Below are 12,368 nucleotides of genomic sequence, written 5' to 3' on the forward strand. Positions count from 1 at the left end.
AGTCTATAATGTAGACTGTAGCCTGGTTCTTTACCTCGGTGAGCATACTGGCAGTCTATAATGTACACTGCATGACTGCTCCAGCAAAATTACTGTATTTCGATTTCAAGCTTTCGTGACTGCAGGGATTCATCTCCTTGGTTCTTTCGGTAAAGTCACGTAGAAGGGAAATAATAAAATAATAATGTTTTATTATGTTTAATTTTTAGTATTTTATTATTTCCCTTCTACGTGACTTTACCGAAAGAACCAAGAAGAAAAATTACTGTAGCTACAGTAATTTTGCTGGAGCGGTCATGTACACTGTAGCCTGGAAAAATAACAACAAAAACCACGACGTTTCGATCGCAACACAAGCAGTTGTCATCAGGAAAAGGGGGGTTAGCCTCTAAAGGCAAACTGTTTATAAAGGTTTAGAGATGGGCGTAGCCCAAGTGTGTCAGCAGCATGGGCGGGGCAGCTAATGTTGATGTAGGAGAAAGCAACACCAACGCAGTGGGTCTACACCAATAAAAAGGGCTGCCAGGAAATCAGTGCCCCTTGCTGCACATACCCACACTGCTGACGGTGGAGGTTGACAAGAAAATACACAACTTTCCAATGATTGCTGAGTTCATAACCATCCTCTCGGTTGAAATTGTATCTGTCTGTACATATGGATGGCTTCATGAACGAATCTTTGTTGATAGTCAGTAGGCTTGCAAAGTTCCATCATCTTTGAGAAATCAATTTCGTGTGAGCCAGCCGCATTAAAATAATAATCAGCCACGGCAGTAGTATTGGTCCTGCCGTGTTTCATATCTGCCGTATGCTCACGAACACGGTCTGAGACATGCCGCTTAGTTTCTCCAATGTAACTGCTGCCGCAGATACAGCTTAGTTTGTAGATGCCGGGCTATTGCATGTCAGGAATCTTGTCCTTCAGAGATGGGATCAGATCACGAATTTAATGTACTGTGTTAAATTGGAACTGGATCATGATTTTTGAAATATTTTTGGTTACCCCTGCTATGTATGGCAAGGTGATGGTTTTGATTGGATCCTCAGATGGCTCCTTCCTCATGGTTGGGGTGATGGCTTCTCAAGGTGAATATTCATTCGAATATCCATTCGCCTTGAGAGCTTGGTGTATGTGTTTGAGTTCACTGGTTAGGTGTTCATGGTCGGAGATACATTGAGCTCTATGGTGTTTCGTTTTGATGAGGGAATTCTTCCGGTATGGATGGTGGTGGGAATCAGTGTAGGCGTCAGTATGGGTTACTTTCCTGTCGACAAAATGGCTCATTGAGCCATCTGGTCTCTTTTAGATTAGGACATCAGAGAAAAGTAGCATGCCATCCTTTTCTACCTCCATGGTGAATTTGACGGCTGGGTGTATGGAATTGATGTGGTTGAGGAATTGGTTTATAGCTGGTCGGCCATGTGGTCAGATGACAAACGTGTCATCCACGTGGATGCCTGGATGGCGTCCGTCTCAATTTTTTCCATGAAAATATTGGCGACAACCGGAGAAAAGGGAGAACCCATTGGGGTGCCTTCAGTTTGTAGAATGTTGCATTCCAGGTGAAGTATGTATTGGTGAGGAAGTACACTCACCAAACTTAGTAACCAGGCTACAGTCTAGATTCAAGACTGCCAGTACACTCACTCCGATTAAGAATCAACTACATAGATGGGTCAGTCAGCTAACACGCTGCCTGACCCACGATGCCGAGCGCGAAGACCGAAGAGACGTAGCACGGCGGGGTGATTATTCTTTGGTTTTTTCTGTAAAGTCACGTATAAAGATAAAATAATAAATTAAATAATAGCATACGACGTTTCGATTGCAACATCGTATGCTATTATTTAATTTATTATTTTATCTTTATACGTGACTTTACCGAAAAAACCAAAGAATAATTCCTGCAGTCACGAAAGCTCCAAAATTAAGGCAGGGTGATTCCAGAAAACAGCCGCGATTGCTCTCGAGTCTTCCCTCGTATGCTGCCGAGCGAAGGCCTTGCTCTGCCTCCGGCCATGCCCCTTTCTGGATCTTTCCAGAAGGATCTGAAGCCAGCATCACGTGTCCCTCAAGCCTCCTTTTGGGCCCACGATCTACTCCGTGCCGGTCACGTGCCCTCTCGGGCTCACCCAGAGGGTCACGTCCTCACCCGACCTCTCTCTCACTGTCACCAGGACTATGCCCCCTAGGGCCCGCTTCCATGGCACATCCACTCTGGTGCCAGAGAGAGGCCCCGGACACACAGCTCCACTGTTGTGACGGTAGCTGGCGTTAAGCGCAATAGTGACTCCAATTACGTCACTACATATGTAAAGATGCATTAATGTATAAAATAGTCGAGTATTTTTTTTCACGCATGATACCTCCAAAATGTGTTTGTAAGTGTGCTTAAACATTTAAATCTGGTTAAAAAAAAAAACGTTAACGTGTAATATTGATGTGTAATACGAGAGGACAATTGGCCGAAATATCGCTGATTATATATTTTCTTTTTGACAAATGTGTTGATTCTTTTGTATATGTCAGAGTTCTGATATCTGTAGCTCATTCTTTAAAGGCCGCACATTACAATACTGCACAGTGCAGTTCTGTACAATCTTGCTTTTTCCATAATTAGCGTCAAATTGAATGACAAATGTCGATTTCATTGCACAGCTGAGGTTGCATAAGACAAGCATAGCACACTTACAATCCACTTGTACCAGATTCAATCCCCGTCCAATGTAATCACCCTTTGGGCACGTCCCTTATCAGACGTTGCCTCTCGTGTTTCCAGAATTAAGATTGGTTGTGCTCCTGAGAATAAATCTGGGAGATTGCATGTTGAGTTTTGTGGGGTGAAGTGTGGATATATTCCCGATGCTATTAAAATTTGTGTAGCAAGTTTGGTAGGATTGCCTAAACACGTGTGGTGTGGAAAGGCCTTTTTCTCCACTTGGCTTGTTTTCGCGACCAATGTTGTTCATGATCAAGTTCGTTTGGGTCAGATCACGTAAATATGTAAATGGTGTGGGTTTACTTGCCATCATATCGATGTGCTTAAGTAATAGCGAATTAGCACGTTTTGTTCACGTGCCAAACCTTACTAATTGCCTCTGTCCGGTGGTGGTGGGTTAACGACACGTTTATATTTACACGATCTAACCCATAAAAAAAACCTTTACTTTGAATGACCACAATATTGGATAAAATATTAAACAATCCATCGCCCGTTGCACTTGTGATTACAAGCGTTATTAATGTTAGTTTCTTTTGCTAATTTACAAAAGGGGCCGTATTCATGTCTTGATGAAATGGCTGAAACCCATAGCCTTCACCATTTAACTCTTTGTTGGTGAGATGAGACATCGTCATGTTTTCACACGTAAATTTTTTTATGTGAATTGGGAAGTTCACCGAGGTGTCAATTAGACCCATGATGAAACGAAAACATTAAGGGTAGTGAGAAACGATTATATACGTACAATAGCAGATCCTTTCCTCGTAAGAAAACTGGAAGCCAGAGATAATTAGGCACGCACCATGTCATCCATGGACACCGGCGAATTGGCGAATTGTCACAATTTGGGGTTTCGATTCGAGAGCCGGCTCTTGTTGTCTCATTTTCAGCGTGCTGCTCGTGTCGACTTCCATGGCTGTGCGGCGTAGCTCTCCGATCTTCAACTCGACAAACCGTACCGGAGAGCCGTTTGTGTTGTTTCACAGAGTATTGTCTTCGCCTCTGCGCAGTTGTGGTTTTCCTCAATAGCCTCAAGGTAACATTGACATTATCACAACGACTGTGCAGTGTATCGTTTGCATGCATCGTTCACGCACTCGTCTCTGCATGTCCATGCGAGCGTAAGAATCCATCTCACGAGAAAGCGTCACTAAAACACCCCCACGGTCGTGATTGAACGACGACTAACGTCGCCCCATGCGAAAACTTTAACACTTCACATTGGACTCTGTCAAGGGCTTTTGCTATTTATGTAAACTTTACCTGCGCTGCGCGTTTTGACGTGAAATGACAAAACACTTATGAAGCATCGTGTCTCACAAATCGCAGTGTCTCGTGTGCATCCAGAATAGCATTTCACCCAGCGCTCGGCAGTTGTGCAGATGCGGACATGTCACCTTGTACGCGACGAAGATGATTAGCGAGGGGGATTTACTTTCCCCATCTGGTTCACGTCTGTGCCCAAACAACGTGGCGAGCGGGTGACAGCAAAATCACAGCTCTGGCTTGATGGACACATACTCTTAGTTCTTTCGGTAAAGTCACGTAGGTAAAAAATGAAATTAAAATTAATAAAAATAAAACAATAAAATCACGACGTTTCGGAGGCAGCAAATCTGGCTGTGACGGTCCCACCTGATGACGGAGACTTGTGTTGCCTCCGAAACGTCGTGATTTTATTGTTTTATTTTATTTGTATTAATTTTAATTTCATTTTTTACCTACGTGACTTTACCGAAAGAACTAAGAGTATGAATCCTTGCAGTCACGAAAGCTTCAAATCTAGAATTGATGGACACAATCGTCACACTCGCAAAGCGAATGATAAAAACCCGAGCGCATTTGTGTTAAAATAACAACAAAACGAACGAACAGGTGGACTTCTGTGTGTGTGTGTGTATATTTGTATTGTCTCGCCTCCGGTCAAAGTTCATGTCTCCCGTGTCAACTAATGAGCAGATGTGTTTAATGATGCCTGCTGCCCTATTTACAATCGATTGCAATTGATTAAATGACACGCAAAGATGGACTGTGTCCAGTTGGCAAGCACCGCAGTGTGCTGGTCTTGTTAGGTTACAATTAAATGCTGGTTATATGATCTGGGTGGTTTTAACAGTTAAAGATCACCGCACTCACCCAAAGAGACGAAGAGGCCCGATAGTCGAGTAGATGAAAACAAAGGGCTTTGCGCTGGGTTTGATACTTGGCCATGCACGCAACAACATAGATCCCCACCATTGGGTCTTATGGAGTGCCACATTTGTGAAGAAGTCCTTTTGTTTCGTTCCGTTTATAGAGGCGTAGATGTGGTGGCCACACTTCTGTGCTCTTGAGGCATACTTCAACAGGGATTACCGTTGGTACGGCTATTTTAATGCACGCAATGGACAGGAAGGACAAGATCAACGGGCTCGCATAATGCGCACGCATCATGTACGTCGACTCAAGAGCGCAAAAGGGTGGTCACCACATCTACGCCTCGATATAAGGAAAGAAACAGGTGGACTTCTCCACAGATATGGCTGTAGCCTGTCGAAGCTAGTTGTAATTACTGGAGAAACGTCGTGCTCAGATTGTAAATGTTGTGACTTTGCTCTCCAACACACCGGTGTGCTGTACTAGTACACTACACTATACACTACACTACTACACACTACACTATACACTACACTATGCACTACACACTACACTATACACTACACTATACACTACACTATACACTAGTGCTGTACTAGTGACGAATTGGCCACGTTCTGTTTACGTGACAACCCTTACTAGTTGGCTGTGTCGGGTGGTGGCGGGTTTAACGACACATTTATATATGTATGCGATCTAACCCAAAAACATCTCTATTATGCACTCGTAACCATGCTCTGGCAGGCCAGTTCATTAGCGCTTCGGTATCACCAGCAGCATGAGTCGGATGCGTGGCCGCACACTTCCGTTCAATTTCCACGACCAAATGTCAGACTCTCCATCCTTTCTCCTTCTCCTGCCTTTCTTCTACAGCTGGAGGGAAACAATAAAATGTTTAACAAGGTTTAACAAACGCTTATATGCTGAGCAAATTGTTACGCTTTACCAAGCTAAATATCTGTAATTTCAGTCATTTTTTGCATGATGTCTTTAATTTTTTTGCAAGTTTTTGGTCGCGTTTTTATTTTATTTTTCAATGGAAAACTAACCCTGAATGTTGACCTCTCGGCGAGCGATGCCATTGATCAGGCGTTTCTCTTCTTTTGCGTTGACCCCGCAACATCAGAGCGGGGATACTCCCTCAGGAAGAGAGGAACCACGTAGCCCACAAGCTGCTCGTTTGGCCTAATCACTGCTGGCTTGGACCAATAAAAGGACTGCCCATGGGAATGTGGGCCTGAAGCCCACTTGTCTGGTTCGTGAACCAGGCCTGCTCACCTTCCAGTGTTCATGGGAATTTTGCATTCGTTAGGCTCCATTCCTTAATAGTTTTCATGGTTTGGGGTCAAGGGTCAGCAAGTGTCCGTTTCAGAGTTATTTTTTGTGGTTGTTAACGTTTAACCCTGGCTTAGGTAAATAATATGTATGCAAAAAAAATATGTATTGCCTTTCGTCAAAACACTGCCGTATGAATGGCTCCCGCACGCTGTGTCGATACGGGGCTTGACTTCTATGTTTGTAAGGGGCACGTGTTCGCTTTGTCCCTCACATTAGGAATCGCAGGTGCATACGATTAGTTGCTTTTTCATCTTAATAGTAAACTATTGAATATAAATTAATAAATATGCCCAGTTTGGGGGAGTGGGGGGGGGAGGCGTTGCCCCCCCCCCGTGCCCTCCCCCAAACTCCGTCCATGCAGAGGGGTTATCAAGGACTGGTTTCAGCCATCCTTCACCACTGGTGGTAGCCGTGGCCAGCAATCCAAACGCAGGTCTCCAGGTTCATAGCACGGTGCGCAAACCCACAGCTCCCACTGCTCCCACTGCTCTCCCCCCAGAACCCCCCCCCCCCCCCCCCCCCCCGCTGTGTTTTATGCCTTAGCACTGACAGGGCCGCTAAGTGAAGTCCACCGCCCACTGCACGTTCAGTGAGCACACCGAACCCGTGAAATCGCGACCGCTTTGCGAGGCCGGCCCAGGTAAAAAAAAAAATTAACCCGTAAAAACAAAGTTTTTCACTATAAATCTTTTATATGCGTGGCATCGGTTTTATTTTATTATTCATTTCTGTTTTTCTTGAGTAAGAGTTTCATTTTTATCACATTGGTATTTTAAATTAAATATGAATTTTTTTTTCCCTAAAAAGTGGAAAATTTTTGAATGTTTTTCTCACGAAAATAAATTGTCACGCACAACGAGTCTGTGTGCATAATGTCAGCTCGATTGGATCACGGGAAGTGGGTTAAAAAACGACCGAAAGATTTGCACGGTCGTAAACACGCAAGCAAGCAAGCAAGTGAACTTAATATAAAGGATTTATAAAAAAAAAGTCGCTCGCTGCGAGTTGGCCCGGTAGAGCTGGCATGGGAACGCGGGCCGAGCCAGCGGAGACGGACCACGAAATGAGCCAACGTGCCCCCCTGTTCGTGAGCATCTGCCTCGAGTGTCAAGCCTGCCCGTCTCTCGAACCTGGCTCCGGTCGTCTGGAATTCAGCCTCTGTTCTCTCACTGCACCGCAACATCGGCGTCTTTCTCGTCCTTCTCTCAGGAGCTGAAGTCTTTTCCTCCTCAATTTATGCTCCTGCGCCTCTGCGCATGCCCTTCTCGAGTTCAGTGTGTGCGCGTTGCAAATGTTATTAGTGAAAAGTTAATGGATGTGTGGTGAGAACCACGCCTGGCCGCCTTTGTCTCCCCATTACTGATGTTTACAAATTGCACGATATACCCTTTTAAAGCTGAGTCGACCTCGAGGAGACCCAGGCGTGGTCCAGACATTAGTCACCGATATTGGCTGTGAGTGGAAACCAAACTCGGATTGCCAGTATTGTAGCGCAGCAAATTAACCACGACACCACTGCTCCATATTCGTATTACGTTTGTATTGCACTTGTATACACGCACTCTTCTATATATGCACCTCCAATTAGCATGGTTGGCTACGTATGGTGCAAAAGAAGTTAAAATACATACATTGCAACTACCTTGGTTGTTCCCGTAAACTTCAATCGTTGATTTCTTCTCTCCTACTAATAGGGGTTTTCCCCTTTTTTCTGGCAACAAAACTGACACCTTTTGCAAGGAATCATGCTTACATTAACCACAATACTTGCAGTCAAATGCAAACAAAAAACAATACTCTGATAATTTATGCATTGTCTTTGAAACTGATTGGTCCACACCAGAGACAGCTTTCTTTAGAGCCTCGTCTCATATGGTGTTCGACCAGATGACGCCAAAAGGCGCACAGTTCAAAGACAACGCACTACAAGAATAATGTTGAGGTTTCGGTCTACCAGACTGACTTTTTTGTCTCATTCAACGCTGCGTGTTCAAGCACCACTCTGCAGGTCACAATGCCGCTTCTTCCATTGCACTGCTCCCCTTTGGAATTCCCTCCCTTCATCTCTCATCCTAAGCTCTTATAACATTGTTCAACTGTAAAAAACACTACAAACGCTCATCTCTTGAAACTTTGACAGTACTGGGTATTGCTGGCTGCTTGACATGTTTGAGTGTTTAAAAAACTCCACAACACATACAGGCACATGTGGGGCAATGGTAAATTATGATTTATACTTTAAAACCAACACACAATCAAATAGCAATTAATTAAACTTGGGTGCAATATTCTGTAGCCCCTCTAGGATATTGGCATGGGTTTAGGACTCAGCTATTGCACTATTCATATTGATCCATGACTAATTATGGTGCACATTATTTTCATAATTGCCAGCTTGCATCTGGGTGGCTATTCCATTAACCGTGTGTGCACGAAACGGCGTAATTAAACCGCGAGACGCTTTTCAAAGATTCGTGCACGTAAAATCACACAGAGTGGCTTTGTGTGCAAGGCCGGTGATGTAAACTAGATTGCTTTATTTCGATTTAAAGCTTTCGTGACTGCAGGGATTCATCTTCTTGGTTCTTTCGGTAGAGTCACGTAGAAGGGAAATAATAAAATAATAATGTCTTATAATGTTTTATTTTTATTATTTTATTATTTCCCTTCTACGTGACTTTACCGAAAGAACCAAGAGCGGTCATGTACACTGTGAATTTTTGCCAAATAAAAAACCTTATCAAATATGTTCAAATCATATTCTTGATTATTTCGGTAAAGTCACGTAGAAGGAAAATAATAAAATAATAAAAATAAAACATAATAAAATAATTCTCACGACGTTTCGGCCACAACGCAAGCAGCCGTCTTCAGGTGGAGAACAGGTCTGTCAAGTAGACAGACCTGTAGACAGAGACAGACCTGTTCTCCACCTGAAGACGGCTGCTTGCGTTGTGGCCGAAACGTCGTGAGAATTATTTTATTATGTTTTATTTTTATTATTTTATTATTTTCCTTCTACGTGACTTTACCGAAAGAACCAAGAAGATAGATTGCTTTACATCTCCGAATATTAAAACACAATCAAGTTCTGTCTCATTTGAGCTGTCTAAAATTCAACATTGCACGCTTAATAGCAGTAGGTGATTCTTATTTGAAAGTTTGGAGTTTAATTAAAACACATGTCGGGCAAAGTAATTTGTTTAATGTGTTTTAATATTTTGAATCATGTATTTTTTTGCTATACTAGGCATACGATTATTAATTTTGTGCAAATGCCTGAATGCAATTTACGTGTGTGGAATTAAGCCTTACCGTATGTATGAGTGTGTTTAAGAATAATCTGAATTTTAATTAACAATAACAAATTCTCAACAAATCTATAATAATCCTCTGCCTCTCATTACATTACACTGTGTAACAAATTTGTGTATTTGTTCCTGGGTAGGAAGTGTTATTTCCTAATTGCTTTTGCCTCAAAGTACAGAAGATGGCTATTATTCCCCACAAACTTTGCATTTGTGACCAGGACAGTGATAATTTTTTATTTACCTATTTTCCAGAACATTCCAGATAGATTCAGTGCTGAGTAAACTTGGAGTAACTTCTAGAACATTCTAGAACTTTCCAGTAATATAAATAGTAGTATAAATACAGGGGCCTTAAGCCCACCAGTTCAGCTTAGTTCCAGCTGCCTAAGTGGATACATGTCTGCATTTTTCTGAGATGGCATCAAGAGGCTGCACGCATCCAGCAGACGCATTTTGCTATGTCTGCGGCCAATTTATCAAGACAAGAGCGAAAAAGTACTCTGTGGAAGCATCTGCTAAGATGTGTGAGGCCTACAAGGCATATTTCGGTATGCCTATCGGGGATCAAGACAAACCCTGGGCACCTCATTTCACCTGCGAGCAATGCAACACAACTCTGGAAGAGCTCTAGATAAGGAGTTGGCAACCTTCAAGTACCTTCAAGACTTCTTCCCTAAGCTGTCTGAGGCAAAGGTCAAAGCCGGTGTCTTCGTCGGACCACAGATAAAGAAGATCCTGGAGTGCAATGAATTCCCCAAGAAGCTCACTAGTAAGGAGAAAACGGCTTGGGACAACTTTGTCGCAGTGGTTCGTGGCATCCTGGGCAATCACAAGGTGAAAAACTATGTGGGGCTGGTTGAGACTGGTGAAGAACTACGGCACATTGGGCTGTAGGATGTCGCTCAAAGTCTATATCCTTGATGCTCATCTTGATAAATTCAAGAAGAACATGGGAGCGTATTCGGAGGAGCAAGGCGAACGCTTCCACCAGGATATATTGGACTTTGAATGCCGCTACCAAGGACAGTATAATGAGAACATGATTTGGGGGGTGATTCGTCAAAGTGATTTACAGTATAATCGTAAATCTCGAACATCTACTCACTTCTAAATAATTTTGTAGTCATTTTTGTATTACTTTAGTAAAATACCTGTTAATTTGTATTCATATGTTGTGTTTTTTCTGACTTTATGTGAGCGAAAAGAAACAACATTCGCCCGTTTTCTCATTGAAAATAGGTACATTTCAAAATATCACTGTCCCGGTCACAAAAGCAAAGTTTGTGGGGAATAATAGTCATTTTCTATACTTTCGGCATAAGCAATTACGAAATAACACTTCCTACCCAGGAACAAAAATTGTCTTACATAGTGTCATCATTATTTTTTTTCGACGTTCATTTGGCGCTGCATTCTTCTTCTTCTTCTCCTCCTCTTTCGCTAATTGTTGAATCTCATTGTGTCGGAGACGGGCCCTGACGCCCCGCACTCCCTCTTGTTATTTAAAGACAATGCTCCTTGTAGCCTAGAACACCACTTCGTAGCTGAAGAAATTCGTAATGCACCCCCCCCCCTCCACCGCGAGACACGCGGAGCAATCGACAAGGCTCAGCAATCCCCTACTGTGGCTTGAACAAGTCGGTCCTTGCTCAATAATAATACAATTATTGTGGAAACATACGAGGCAGAATTATATTTAGCGATAGGTAATGGTTGCTCGGGGTTAGATAGTTAATTTAAACAGTAGGTTTTCGTAGCCAGCCCTATGACTCATCGTTGTTTTTCGGGTTAGGCTAACTTGGTAGTTTTTTGCCAGAATTTTTGCCATTAACCCTCCACCACCCAACACGATTATCGTGCTTACAAATGTATTATTTATACCGTGCCCGTGTCTTTGTTAAATTCTGACCTGAAGCAGCCGACTTGATTTCCAAGTTCTGTAGCTGATGCAGCTCAAAGCAGCTCCGAGTGAAACGTAGTCCTACGTTGACGTGGAATTCAGTCGTGGATTAGGTCTGATGTAGATGCAGAGCAACATCTACGATTTCACATCCACGCAATCAGCCACATAACCGAGCCAGGAGCAGCAGCGGAGTGTATCGTCGCTGTGATGTCTCCCTTCGTATTTGTGGATCGGGCATCGCTTTGTTATACGCTGTACGGTCTGTTCTGGATGACCACAGTCGCACGCCGCTGGAGAGTTTCTAATTTTCCATTTGTGCATCAGGTATCCGCATCTGCCATGGTTTGTGCAGTGGTTGTGATTTAGGGTGGACCATGAGCTTCGTGGAAGATCAAACCCAGGGCTCTTCTGCATCGGATCTTTCACAAGGTGTGTGTGAGTTATTTTGAAATCAATTCAATTCAGAATACTACGTGGAATTCATTCGTGATGAGTCTTAAGCCACCGATGAAGAGCTTTATCAGCCAGAATGTGATCATGACACTGGCATGATGTGCCAAGTAATAGCTTAGTAAGCATTACAATTTTGTAAGGTGGTGGAGGTTAAAGACAATCATTTGGCATAAACCTACCGTGTGGGTTCGATGGTTGTTTTTATTTTTACTCGTTAATTAAAACTTACTTTTCTGCCTGCACAATAAATAATACGTTTTAGAATACAACGCATTACAATCTACACCAAGGGCTGTAAGTAGTTCTGCTGTAATGCAGTCTATTATATAGGCTATAACAAATTATAGATTATTGTGTATATTATTTCAATGATGTATGTCCCTGTCAAAATATGCTCCCCCTTATTATCCTAATGCTGTTTAGGCCGTAAGCACGTATTGAGGTCAGTGGTGCGCGGCGAGAGGCGGCGTGGATATTAATATTCAAGCCCAACTGGTTTTGAAG

This window comes from Lethenteron reissneri, chromosome 37 (assembly GCF_015708825.2).
Source record: "Lethenteron reissneri isolate LAM-NWPU_2019-01 chromosome 37, ASM1570882v1, whole genome shotgun sequence".
Classification (NCBI taxonomy): domain Eukaryota; kingdom Metazoa; phylum Chordata; class Hyperoartia; order Petromyzontiformes; family Petromyzontidae; genus Lethenteron; species Lethenteron reissneri.